The sequence below is a fragment of the Tachyglossus aculeatus genome, chromosome 1 (genome assembly GCF_015852505.1).
Source record: "Tachyglossus aculeatus isolate mTacAcu1 chromosome 1, mTacAcu1.pri, whole genome shotgun sequence".
NCBI classification, from domain to species: Eukaryota; Metazoa; Chordata; class Mammalia; order Monotremata; family Tachyglossidae; genus Tachyglossus; species Tachyglossus aculeatus.
The window spans coordinates 59,820,389-59,834,631 of record NC_052066.1 but is presented as its reverse complement, the minus strand read 5'-3'; positions in this window follow the sequence as shown (position 1 = coordinate 59,834,631).

Below are 14,243 nucleotides of genomic sequence, written 5' to 3'. Positions count from 1 at the left end.
CCAAACACTGAACTAACTACTGGGGTAAATACAAGATGATCAGGTCCCACCTGAGGCTCAAAGTCTGGGTAGGAGAGAGGATAGGTTTTGAATCCCCATTTTGCAGACAAAGGAACTGAGGCACAGGAAGTTAAGTAGCTCTCTTCCTCCCTTCAAGGCCCTACTGAGAGCTCACCTCCTCCAGGAGGCCTTCCCAGACTGAGCCCCCTCCTTCCTCTCCCCCTGCTCCCTCTCTCTATCCCCCCCACCTTACTTCCTTCCCTTCCCCACAGCACCTGTATATATGTATATATGTTTGTATGTATTTATTACTCCATTTATTTATTTTACTTGTACATATCTATTCTATTTATTTTATTTCGTTAATATGTTTTGTTTTGTTCTCTGTCTCCCCCTTCTAGACTGTGAGCCCACTGTTGGGTAGGGACCGTCTCTATATGTTGCCAACTTGGACTTCCCAAGCGCTTAGTACAGTGCTCTGCACACAGTAAGCGCTCAATAAATACGATGGATTGATTGATTGACTTGCTCAAGACACCACAGCAATCTGGGATTAGAACCCATGTCTTCTGACTCACAGACGCGTGCTCTTTCCACTAAGCCACGCTGCTTCGTCTTCAGAAGGAAAAGGACACAACCATGGATTTATTGTATATCCGACCTCCCAAGAGCCCGAAGCATAGGTTTAGCAAACAGGATTAATTAGCACTCTGGGTGGTAGTAGTGAAGGATGGTTTGTACGGATGAGGTAACAGAAATGCAGGTCGATTGAGTGAGTTGTGAATAACTGGATCTTACTTCCTTAGTCCTGCTCCAGTGTCTCGTGGGACATGCCAAATCAGAGCTAAAGGCAATTTTGAAATCGCTCAGGGTTACACTGGCAAGGTGTGGTAAGATACACATCATTCATTTCTAATTGACTCATTAGCCTCCAAGAGGTACTTAGGAGTCAAAGTAATGGAAGCTTTCTAGGACATCCTCAAAGTAAAGGGCTAAAAGTCTATATGTTGGAACCTTGTATGAATTAGAGAGGGCTCAAGATCAGTAATTGGGTCTCAGGATGGCTAACATTAGAAAAAACATGACCTAGAGGAAAGAGCATGGATCCAGGAGTCAGAGGACCTGTGTTCTAATCGCAGTTCTGCCACTTGTCTGCTGTGTGACCTTGGGCAAGTCACTTAACTTCTTAATGCCTCAGTTACTTCATCTGTAAAATGGGAATTAAGACTCTGAGCCCTATGTGGGACAGGAAATGTATCCAACCTTAATATCTTGTATCTACCCCAGTCTTTGGTATAGTGCCTGGCAAATAGTCAGCACTTAATAAATACCATAAACAAAACAAATCAAAACAAAAAATCAATGGTATTTACTGAGTTCTTACTGTGGTGCAGAGCACTGCATTAAGCACAACACAATACAATAGAATTGGTAGACATGTTCCCTGCCTGGAAAGATAGAGTTTTATTTGGAGGCATAAAATTCCATTAATATAATGGAGGTAAGTGTAGGTGCTCATATTTTAGCAACAAATAACACTATTTTAAACTTAAAGTATTGGTTTGAAGATTCTTGAAGAGACTTTATTAAATTTATCTTGGTTCTTGTTAGGTAGAACTTATTTCCCTTCATTCAATCTATGGTTTTAATTGAGTATGATCTGTACTACGTACTTGAGAGAACCCAGTAAAGTAGACACAATCCCTTCCCTCGACAAGATTATGCTCTAAGGGGGGGGCGGGGGAAATTAAAAGAAATTACAAGTCAGGGAAGCAACCGAGTATAGGTAGATACAAAAGTGTTGTGGAGGTAGGTTATGTGGTGAGAATCTAAGTGCTTGTGGAGAAGGCTGGTTGTGGGATGGGAATGTGTCTGTTTATTGCTGTATTGTTCTCACCCAAGTGCTTAGTACAGTGGTCTGCACACAATAAGTGCTTAATAAATGATTGATTGAATGAATGAATGAATTACTCAAGTACATAGGTGATACAGTAGGAGGGAAATAGGGTTTCAACAACCAATAATATAGAAACAGGCAAGCAATTTTCTCAAAGTAAACTGGACAGTCAACCTTGGCTCAAAGCTAAGGTTCTTAAGGAAAGTTGTATGCTGAGGCCAGGCTCCTCTTGCAGAGAGATTAAACACCATGACCAATTGGAGTGACATTTATTACTGGCACGGTGTCTTAATTTGTTATTCATTAAACTGGTGCTAACCTCATTCAATTGTATTTATTGAGTGCTTACTGTGTGCAGAGCACTGTACTAAGCACTTGGGAAGTACCAGTTGGCAACCTATAGAGATGGTCCTAACCCAACAGCGGGCTCACAGTCTAGAAGGGGGAGACAGACAACAAAACGTACTAACAAAATAAAATAAATATAATAAATATGTACAAGTAAAATAGAGTAATAAATTTGTACAAACACACACACACACACACACACACACATATATATATATATACAGGTGATGTGGGGAGGGGAAGGAGGTAGGGAGGGGGAGGAGGGGGAAAGGAAGGAGGGGGCTCAGTCTGGGAAGGCTTCCTGGAGGAGGTGAGCTCTCATTAGGGTTTTGAAAGGAGGAAGAGAGCTAGCTTGGTGGATGTGCGAAAGTAGGACATTCCAGGCCAGGGGGAGGACGTGGGCCGGGGGTCGATGGCGGGACAGGCGAGAAGGAGGTACGGTGAGGAGATTAGCGGCGGAGGAGCGGAGGGTGCGGGCTGGGCTGTAGAAGGAAAGAAGGGAGGTGAGGTAGGAGGGGGCGAGGTGATGGACAGCCTTGAAGCCGAGAGTGAGGAGTTCTCGCCTGCCTCTCTGTCGACCCCTGGCCCACAACCTACCTTTGGCCTGGAATGCCCTCCCTCCTCAAATTTGCCAATCACTCTTCCCCCCGTCCAAAGCCCTACTAAAGGGCACACCTCCTCCAAGCCCCATTTTCCTCATCTCCCTTTCCCTTCTGTGTCATCTTGACTCACTCCCTTTGCTCTTCCCCCCTCTCCCCGCCCCACAGCACATATGTATATACGTATATATTTATAATTCTATTTATTTATATTGATGACTGTTTACTTGTTTTGATGTCTCTCTCACCATCTCTAGACTGGAAGCCCTGTGTGATCAGGGGTTGTCTCTCTTTATTGCTGAATTGTACTTTCCAAGTGCTCAGTACAGTGCTCTGCACACAGTAAGTGCTCAATAAATATGATTTAATGAATGAATAAACTGAATCTCATGGGGTTTAGTCACGTATTGGTCAGCTAGAAAGACCCTAGTGAGCCTGAATTTAACCCTGATCATTTATCACATGTTTTCAGGCCCAGGGTCACTAGGTCATGGGTGTTGGGGCATTAAGCAATGAGAGTGCACACAACAATAAACAAATCTTTGCCAGGAGAAACTCCAATGTGAGAAACAGTATCGTCAGTTTTGTCTTTGACTATGATCAAACTATTCTCATCATTCCCTAAAATGAACAATTGTTTTTTAAGGTCCACAGGGAACAATAACGTACTTTTAAATTTGCACCACATCTTGTGAAGGTAATTTTCTAAATACTGTTTGAATTTTCCTTTGATTTTAGCTAAAAAGGTGTTCAGTTATTTGTTAAATACTAAGTATTACAACAGTTTACAGATTTCAAAAGAAAAATAAATTCAGTTCATTGGAGTACAGGAATGTTACCTTAATCCTAAATAACACTTAACATTTGGGTAATATCTTGAATACGCAAAGCAGCATAAATATTTTAAAATGGAATTAACCTTTCACTACTACCAGCGAAGATCATTAAATCTATTTGGGAATTGACAAAGCCAAGGCAGAAAATCTAAATGCCTTGTTCAAAACTGTTGTGTGAGTGATGTAAATGAGATTCAGATTTGACATTTTGGGATTCTGAGACTTGATTCTGTTTATGAATATTGAGTGTTCATGTGTGTTCAGCTATTCTTCACTTTAAGAAGTGATGGACAACTCCCTTCTCCTGGAAACACAATCTAACCTTGGTTTCACTGACACTGTCCTCTTCTGGTTCTTCTCCAATCTCTCTGACTGCTTCTTCTCAGTCTCTTCCACAGGCTCCTCCTCTACCTCCCACCCTCTAATTGTGGGACTCCCTCAAGGCTCAGTTCTGACTCTCACTCTACATCCTCTCCCTTGGAGAACTCATTTGCTCCCATGGCTTCAACCACCATATATCTCTATATCAAGGTATCCCAAATCTATCTTTCCAGCTCTAATCTCTCTCTTCTGCAGTCACACATTTCCTGCTGCCCTTGGGAAAATTCTACTTAGATATCCTTCTGTCACCTCAAGCTTAACGTGTCCAAAACAGAACTTCACATCTTCCCACCCAAACTTTGTCTTCCCTATGAATTTCCTATCACTGTAAACAGAATCGCTGTCCTCTGAGGTTCACAAGTCCTAAACCTTGGCATTATCTCATCTCTCTCTCGTTTTTCTTGTTCTGCCCACACTCTCAATCTGTCATGAAATTCTGTCAATTCTACCTTCATGTTATCTCTAGAATCTACCCTTTCCTCTCCATTCAAACTGCTACTACGGTGATCTAAGCACTCATCACACCCCACTTTAACTGCTGCATCAGCTTTCTTGCTGACCTCCCTACCACCTGGCACTCCCCTCTCCAGCCTATACTTTACTATACTGCCCAGATCATTTTTCAGAAAAAAAAAGTTCAGTCCATATCTTTCCAGTCCTCAAGAACCTGCAGTGATTTCCCACCCACCTCAGCATCGAACAGAAATTCCTAACCATCAACTTTAAGGCACTCAGTCATCTCTCTCTTTTCTTACCTTACCTCACTGATCTCCTATTACAACCCAACCTGCATACTTTGCTCCTCTAACTCCAACCTACTCTTTGTACTTAGTTAATACTACTACTACTACTAATAATAAAGATGGCTCCTCTAACTCCAAACTAGTCTTTGTACTTAGTTGTTACTACTACTACTACTACTACTACTCCCTTCTCTCCTTCTACAGCCCAGCCTCCATCCTCCACTCCTCTGCCACTAATCTCCTCACCATGCCTCGTTATCGCCTGTCCTGCCGTCGACCCCAGGCCCACGTCATCCCCCTGGCCTGAAATACCCTCCCTCCCCACAACAGCCAAGCTCGCTCTCTTCCTTCCTTCAAGGCCCTACTGAGACCTCACCTCCTCCAGGAGGCCTTCCCAGACTGAGCCCCCTCCTTCCTCTCCTCCTCCCCACCCCCCCCACCTTACCTCCTTCCCCTCCCCACAATCAATCAATCAATCAATCGTATTTATTGAGCGCTTACTATGTGCAGAGCACTGTACTAAGCGCTTGGGAAGTACAAATTGGCATCACACAGAGACAGTCCCTACCCAACAGTGGGCTCACAGTCTAAAAGGGGGAGACAGAGAACAGAACCAAACATACCAACAAAATAAAATAAGTAGGATAGAAATGTACAAGTAAAATAAATAAATAAATAGATAAATAGAGTAATAAATATGTACAACCATATATACATATATACAGGTGCTGTGGGGAAGGGAAGGAGGTAAGACGGGGGGATGGAGAGGGGGACGAGGGGGAGAGGAAAGAAGGGGCTCAGTCTGGGAAGGCCTCCTGGAGGAGGTGAGCTCTCAGCAGGGCCTTGAAGGGAGGAAGAGAGCTAGCTTGGCGGATGGGCAGAGGGAGGGCATTCCAGGCCCGGGGGATGACGTGGGCCGGGGGTCGATGGTGGGACAGGCGAGAGCGAGGTACAGTGAGGAGATAAGTGGTGGAGGAGCGGAGGGTGCGGGCTGGGCAGTAGAAGGAGAGAAGGGAGGTGAGGTAGGAGGGGGCGAGGTGATGGAGAGCCTTGAAGCCCAGGGTGAGGAGTTTCTGCTTGATGCGCAGATTGATCGGTAGCCATTGGAGGTTTTTGAGGAGGGGAGTAATATGTCCAGAGCGTTTCTGGACAAAGATAATCCGGGCAGCAGCATGAAGTATGGATTGAAGTGGAGAGAGACACGAGGATGGGAGATCAGAGAGAAGGCTAGTGCAGTAGTCCAGACGGGATAGGATGAGAGCTTGAATTAGCAGGGTAGCGGTTTGGATGGAGAGGAAAGGGCGGATCTTGGCAATGTTGCGGAGCTGAGACCGGCAGGTTTTGGTGACGGCTTGGATGTGAGGGGTGAATGAGAGAGCGGAGTCGAGGATGACACCAAGGTTGCGGGCTTGTGAGACGGGAAGGATGGTAGTGCCGTCAACAGAGATGGGAAAGTCAGGGAGAGGACAAGGTTTGGGAGGGAAGACAAGGAGCTCAGTCTTCGACATGTTGAGCTTTAGGTGGCGGGCGGACATCCAGATGGAGATGTCCTGAAGGCAGGAGGAGATGCGAGCCTGGAGGGAGGGGGAGAGAGCAGGGGCAGAGATGTAGATCTGGGTGTCATCAGCGTAGAGATGATAGTTGAAGCCGTGGGAGCGAATGAGGTCACCAAGGGAGTGAGTGTATATTGAGAACAGAAGGGGACCAAGCACTGAACCTTGGGGAACCCCCACAGTAAGAGGATGGGAGGGGGAGGAGGAGCCTGCAAAAGAGACTGAGAAGGAACGACCGGAGAGATAAGAGGAGAACCAGGAGAGGACGGAGTCTGTGAAGCCAAGGTCAGATAGCATGTTGAGGAGAAGGGGGTGGTCCACAGTGTCAAAGGCAGCTGAGAGGTCGAGGAGGATTAGGACAGAGTATGAGCCGTTGGATTTGGCAAGCAGGAGGTCATTGGTGACCTTTGAGAGCGCAGTTTCCGTGGAATGAAGGGGACGGAAGCCAGACTGGAGGGGGTCGAGGAGAGAGTTGTTGTTGAGGAATTCTAGGCAGCGCGTGTAGACAACTCGTTCAAGGAGTTTGGAAAGGAATGGTAGGAGGGATATGGGACGATAACTAGAAGGTGAGGTGGGGTCAAGAGAGGGTTTTTTTAGGATGGGAGAGACATGGGCATGTTTGAAGGCAGAGGGGAAGGAACCAGTGGAGAGTGAGCGGTTGAAGATGGAAGTTAAGGAGGGGAGAAGGGATGGAGCGAGAGATTTCATAAGATGAGAGGGAATGGGGTCAGAAGCACAGGTGGCCGGAGTAGCACTTGAGAGGAGGGAGGAGAGTTCCTCTGAGGATACCGCTGGGAAGGATGGGAGAGTAGCAGAGAGTGTTGAGAGCCGGGGGGTTGGAGAAAGGGGGGAAGAGACTTTGGGGAGGTCGGACCTGATGGATTTAATTTTGTTAATGAAGTAGGAGGCCAGATCGTTGGGGGTGAGGGAAGGAGGAGGGGGAGGAACCGGGGGCCTGAGAAGGGAGTTGAATGTACGGAAGAGCTGGCGGGGGTGATGGGCATGGGTGTCAATAAGGGAGGAGAAATAGTTTTGTCTGGCAGAAGAGAGGGCTGAGTTAAGGCAGGAAAGGATAAACTTGAAGTGAACGAGGTTGGCATGGTGTTTAGACTGCACCCACAGCACCTGTATATATGCATATATGTTTGTACATATTTATTTTTCTATTTAGTTTATTTGTACATATTTATTCTATTTATTTTACTTTGTTAATATGTTTGGTTTTGTTCTCTGTCTCCCCCTTCTAGACTGTGAGCTCACTGTTGGGTAGGGACCGTCTCTATACGTTGCCAACTTGTACTTCCCAAGCACTTAGTACAGTGCTCTGCACACAGAAAGCGCTCAATAAATATGATTGAATGAATGAATGAATAAAAATGTTTTGTTTTGTTGTCTGTCTCCCCCTTCTAGACTGTGAGCCTGTTGTTGGGTAGGGACTGTCTCTATATGTTGCCGAATTGTACTTCCCAAGCGCTTAGTACAGTGCTCTGCACACAGTAAGCACTCAATAAATATGATTGAATGAATAATGATGGCATTTATTAAGTGCTTACTATGTGCAAAGCACTGTTCTAAGTGCTGGTGAGGTTACAAGGTGATCAGGTTGTCCACATGGGGCTCACAGTCTTAATCCCCATTTTACAGATGAGATAACTGAGTCCCAGAGAAGTGAAGTGACTTGCCCAAAGTCACACAGCTGACAAGTGGTGGAGCTGTGATTAGAACCCATGACCCATGACTCCCAAGCCTGTGCTCTTTCCACTAAGCCATGCTGCTTCTCTAGCGCTGCTTCTAATCTACCACACTACCAACCGCTTGCCTGTGTCCTGCCTCTGACCTAGATATGAAGTGGGAGGAAATTCTAACAGTCCACCACTTTCCCCACCTTCAAAACCCTCCTAAAATCCCAACTCCTCCAAGCAGCCTTCCCTGATGAATCCCTCACTTCCCCATCCACTCTTCTCAGTGCATCATCTATGCACCTAGCTGTGTACCCTTTAAGCCTTTCCTACTCACTCCAACTACACAGCACTGGTACACATCCTTATATTCTATGATTCTTCCTATCTGTAATTTATTTTAGTACCTGTCTTGCCCTGTAGACTTTAAGCTTCCTATGGGTAGGGATCATTACTGTCTGCCAACTCTATCATATGGTACTTGCCCAAACACTTAGAAGAGTGCTTTGCTCACAGTAAGTGCTCAATACATACCATTGATTGATTAATATTGACAGCATTCCCATTCATTTGCATAAGTATAGCAGTTAAAGGAATATCATACCTTCAGCAGGATGTACACGATTTATTTTCCATAAAGAACTTGGGCCCCTCCACAACTTTATGGGCCTTGGATTTGGTGTGAAAGTTGGTGCCCCGTTGTTGTTCAACTCTATCAATAAACCAAAACTCATGTTGACTTTTAAAATTCTGCTTTTCAATTCATTTTCCTTCTGAGCACCATTAGATAGTAAAGAGCATAAATAGCATAATTCTGCGACAATATTAAGTTGAGTGTTTCTAATAATAATAATAATAATACTGGTATTTGTTTAGAGCTTACTATGTTCCAGGCACTGTTCAAAGCTCTGGGGTGGATACAAGCAAAATTGGGTTGATTACAGTCCCTGTCCCATGTGGGGTTCACAGTTTCAATCCCCATTTTACAGATAAGGGAACTGAGGGATAGAGAAGTAAAGTGACTTGCTCACAGAGCAGACAAGTGGCGGAGGCAGAATTAGAACCCATGACCTTCTGACACCCAGGCCTGTGCTGTAGCCACTATGCCATGCTGCTTCTTTGTTGTTTCTGTTTCTGTTGTTTCAGGCTGTTTCTGACAAAAGTCTCTGATTGCGTGTATGGTTCCAGGGTGTACGCTGGCCCGCAACCTTCTTTCTTTTTATTCAGGCTCAATGTAAACTCCTTATAGGCAGGGGATGTGTTTACCAACTCTGTTATATTGTACTCTCCCTAGTGCTTACTACAGTGCTCTGCACAAAATAAGTGCTCAATAAATAAGATTGATTTATTGTCTATACGAATCACTGGACTGGTGCTGCAAAGTGATTCACAATCATCCGTATGTCCTCTTAAGTCTGTATTACAAAAACACATTAACATTCAGTAGTCCCTGACTTTCAAAGACATTCAAAAATGCTCGCAGTCTTTTCACCTGGAAGAATTTTCCAGAAGATTGGATTTGTTTTCTGACTCCAGCTACCATGTCCCTAATTCCATCCTGAAGCATGGAGGTATAGAGTAGTTTGAATGGGACTAGACATACTAGACAGACCTTCTTTACTCAGATGCTGATGAGAACTTGAGGCAGTCAGAGCATATTCAACTTTGACTCAAACCCTAAAGGCATTCGGTGAACTTCTAGTGCAGATTTACTCATCAGCTCCAGAACCCTGGTCTAGATGATGTCAACGGCTTTTTGTAAGAATGATGAAAACATATGACTCTTGGTGTTGCTCCTTGCATTTCAGCTGTATTGGTAATGCTGCAAAATCATATCGGCTGCATTGCATTTTTGTCAGAAGCCACGTTTCACAGTTCCTTATCGCTTTCAGAAGCTTGCCCAAAAGGCTTCTTAATCTTAAAACTAAGACTGTGAGCCCCAAGTGGGACATGGACTGTGTCCAATCTGACTAGCTTATATCTAGTACAATGCCTGGCTCATTCTTGTCTATCTTGCTGCCAACCTCTGGCCCATACCCCACCTCTAGCCTGGAATGCCCTCCCTCCTCATATCAGGCAGATATGATATCAGGCAGGCTCTCCCCCACTTCAAAACCTTATTGAAGGCACATCTCCTCCAAGAAGCCTTCCCTGACTAAGCCCTCCTCTCCTCTTCTCCCACTCCCTTCTGCACCACTCTTACTTGCTCCTTCATTCATCCTCCCATCCTTACAGCACATATGCACATATCTGTAAATATCTGTAATTTTTTATCTATTTATTTATATTAATGTCAGTCTCCCCCTCTAGACTGTGAGCTCGTTGTGGGCAGGAATGTGTCTGTTGTTATATTGTATTATCCCAAGTGCTTAGTACAGTGCTGTTGCACACAGAGAGGGCTCGATAAAGATGATTGAATGAACATAGTAAGTACATAAAAAATACCATTAAAAAAGGATGGGATCTTGTCAGCAGTGGAAAACAGGGAGACCCTTTGCTGGTTTTTATTTAATGGTATTTGTTAAGTATTTTCTATGCATCATGCACTGTTCTAAGTACTGGGCAGATACAAGTTACTTCCTCACAATATACCTTTCTTCTTGAAGGCTGTGATGATGGTGATATTTTTGATGTCTTGTGAAATTTCCTTCAATCAATAAATTGTATTGATCAGATTCTTACTGTGTGCAGAGCACCACACTATGCACTTGGGAGAGTACAATACAATAAGGTTGGTAGACAGTTTATACGCACAAGGACTCACAGTCTAGAGGGGGACACAGACATTAAAATAAATAAATTATGGATATTTAAATAAATGCTGTAGGGCTAAAGGTGGGAATGAATATCAAAAGCTTAAAAGCTACAGATCTAAGTGAATAGACATCACAAAAGGAGAGGGAGTAAGGTGAAATGAGAGTTTATAAGTAAAGTCTTCTTGAATAGACATTACAAAAGGAGAGGGAATAAAGTGAAAGTTTATAATTGAGGGCTTTTTTTTAAAGAAATATGATCTTAATAATGCTTTGAAGGTGAGGAGAGTGGGGGGTCTGGCATAAATAGAGGGGGAGAGAGTTCCAGGCCAGAAGGAGGATGTGGAAAAGAGAAAGACAAGATCAGGGAACAGTGAGTAGGTTGGTGCTAGAGTAGTATAGTGTGGACTGGACTGTAGTAGGAAATCAGTGAGAGAAGGTAAGAGGAGTTGAGTTGATTGAGTCCTTTAAATTTGATGGTAAGGAGTTTCTGTTGAGGCAGAGTAGGAGATAAGTGTTTGGATCAATGCAATAGCAATTTGGATGGCTAGGAAAGAGTGGATTGTAGCAATATTGTGAAAGTAGAACTAACAGGATTTGGTAACACCTTGAATCTGTGGATTGAATGAAAGAGATGAGCCAAAGATAATGTCAAGATTGCAGACTTGTGAGGTGGAGAACAGTGACGTTTTCTACAGGGATGGGAAAGTTGAGAGGAGTAGAGAGTTAGGGAAGATGAGGAATTCTGTTTTAGACATAAGTTTGAGGTGTCGGCAGAACATCCAAATAGAGATGTCTTGAAGTTAGGAAGAAATGCGAGACTTCAGAGAAGGTGAGTGGTCAGGGCTGGAGGGGTAAATTGTGTTCAGTGTATCAAGGTAAAGTTAAAACATCTCCTCTAGGAATATTTGTTACAGTGCAGAAAAGTAGTTGAGTTTACCTCTTTGGATTGAATTTGGAGTTATACTGTTATTTTTCCATAATTCAGGCTCAATGACAGCCATCCAGTATTTGAGAATATCAAGGGAACCTATGGACCTGGAAATTCCACTGGGAAAACCGTTAATTAGCTCCTTGTGGGCAGGAAATGTATCTACCAACTCTGTTGTATTGTACTCTCCCAAGTGCTTAGTACAGTGCTCTGCACACAGTAAGCACTCAATAAATACCATTGACTGATTGAATGATAGAGGTCCCTATGGCCACAACACTCCCAAACCAGGCAAGATTCCAATCAGGATTTAATTACTGATTTATATTAATGCCTTTCTCCCTCTCTAGACTGTGAGCTCATTGTGGGCAGGGAATGTGTCTACCAGCTGTGTTATACTGCACTCACCCAAGAGCTTAGTACAGTGGTCTGAACACAGCAAGCATTCAATAAATGCAATCAAAAATATAATTGAGAGTTAATAATACAAACATATATTGTACTCTTCCAAGCACTTGGTACAGTAAGGGCTCAATAATAATTGTGGAATTTGTTAAGCACTTACTATATGCCAGACACTGTTCTAAGCACTGAAAAATCCTCTGCTGAAACCTGGGAACGTACCAGAGATTGATTGATTACAGAGAAACTGCAACATAGAATACTGAAGGAGAACTCTGCAAGGGAAGCGGGAGGGAGAGAAGCAGCTTGGCTTAGTGGAAAAAGCCACTTGCATCAACTTGTACTTCCCAAATGCTTAGTACAGTGCTCTGCACACAGTTAATGCTCAATAAATATGATTGAATGAATGAGTGAATGAAAAGGATAGGCTTGGGAGTCAGAGGTCATGGGTTCTCATCCCTGCTCCACCACTTAGCAGCTGTGTGACTTTGGGCAAGTCACTTAATTTCTCTGTGCCTCAGTTATCTCATCTGTAAAGTGGGGATTCAAAACCTGTTATTAATAGTAATAATAATAATGCTAATAATAATAATTGTGCTATTTGGTAAATACTTATTTTGTACCAAACACTGTACTAAGTGCTGGAGAGGATACAAGCAAACTGAGTTGGACAGAGTCCCTTTCCCACATGGAGCTCAAAGTCTCAATCCTCATTATGCAGATAAAGTAACTAAGGCACAGAGTAGTGAAATGACTTGTCCAAGGCCATACAGTAGACATGAGGCGGAGCTGGGATTAGAACCCATGGCCTTATGACTCCACCCATACTGTATCCACTATGTCATGCTGTTCTCCCTCCTGAGTAGACTTGGAATCCCTTGTGAATCCTGATGATTTTGTAACAACCCCAGTGCTTAGTACTGTGTTTAACACAGAGTTAGCATGAGGCCAATACTACAATTATAATGATTATTATTGTTTTCAATAAATTGCTTTTATTGAGTGCCTAATGTGTAAAGATTAGTTTACAAAGCTCTGGGAGAGTACAATATAACAAAATGTATATACATGTTCCCTGTAATTTATTTATTTATATTAATGTCTGTCTCCTCCTCTAGATTGTGAGCTTGTTGTGGGAAGGGAATGAGTCTGTTATATTGTTATATCATACTCTTCCAAGTGCTTAGTGCAGTGCTCTGCACACAGTAAGCACTTAATAAATTTGATTGACTGACGGACTGCCTGTGTACTGCTTGGATGAGTCACAACTTCTCTGTGTCTCAATTACTTCATCTGTAAAATGGGGATTAAGATATGAGCCCCAAATGGGACATGAACATGATACAAAATAGCTCGTGTCTATCCCAGTGCTTACTGGAGTTCCTGGTGCATAGTAAGAGCTTAACAAATACCAAAAACAAAATACCACTGATTAACTGATTGGTCTCAGTTGAGTGAAGAGAGCAGAAATCATATAATAAGTGGTGCTGGCAGGTTGTTGGAGGAAAGAAAATAGATTAGCAGGTGTATATAATTCACTTAAGACATTTAAACAGGAGTTAAACTTTCCTCTCCATCCTTTCCTCTCTTCCACCCAAACTGCTACTACGCTGATCTTATTCTATTCCGGTCTTGATTACTACCTCGGCCTCCTTGCTGACCTTCCTGCCTCCTGTCTCTCCCCACTCCAGTCCATATTAACTCTGCTGCCTAAATCATTTTTCTAAAGAAGTTTCAGTCCGTGTCTCCCCACTCCTCAAGAATTGGTTGCTCCTTCACCTCTACAAACAGAAACACCTTACTATCAGCTTTTAAGCACTCAGTCACCTTGCCCCTTCCTATTTTACCTCAGACCTCCTACTAAATCAGTCCACACACTTTGCTTCTCTAGAGCCAGCTTATTCACTGTGTCTGGATCATGTCTGTCATGTACCTCTTTTCCACATCAGACCCCTGGCCTGGAATCCCATCCCCCTCTATATAGGCCAGACCAATGCTCTCCCCACCTTCAAAGCATTGTTAAGGTCACATCACCTCCAAGAGGCCTTCCGTGGGCTCCCTCTCCCTTCTGCCTTGTCTGTGCTCTTAGATCTGTGCACTAGGAGAAGCAGCATGGCTTAG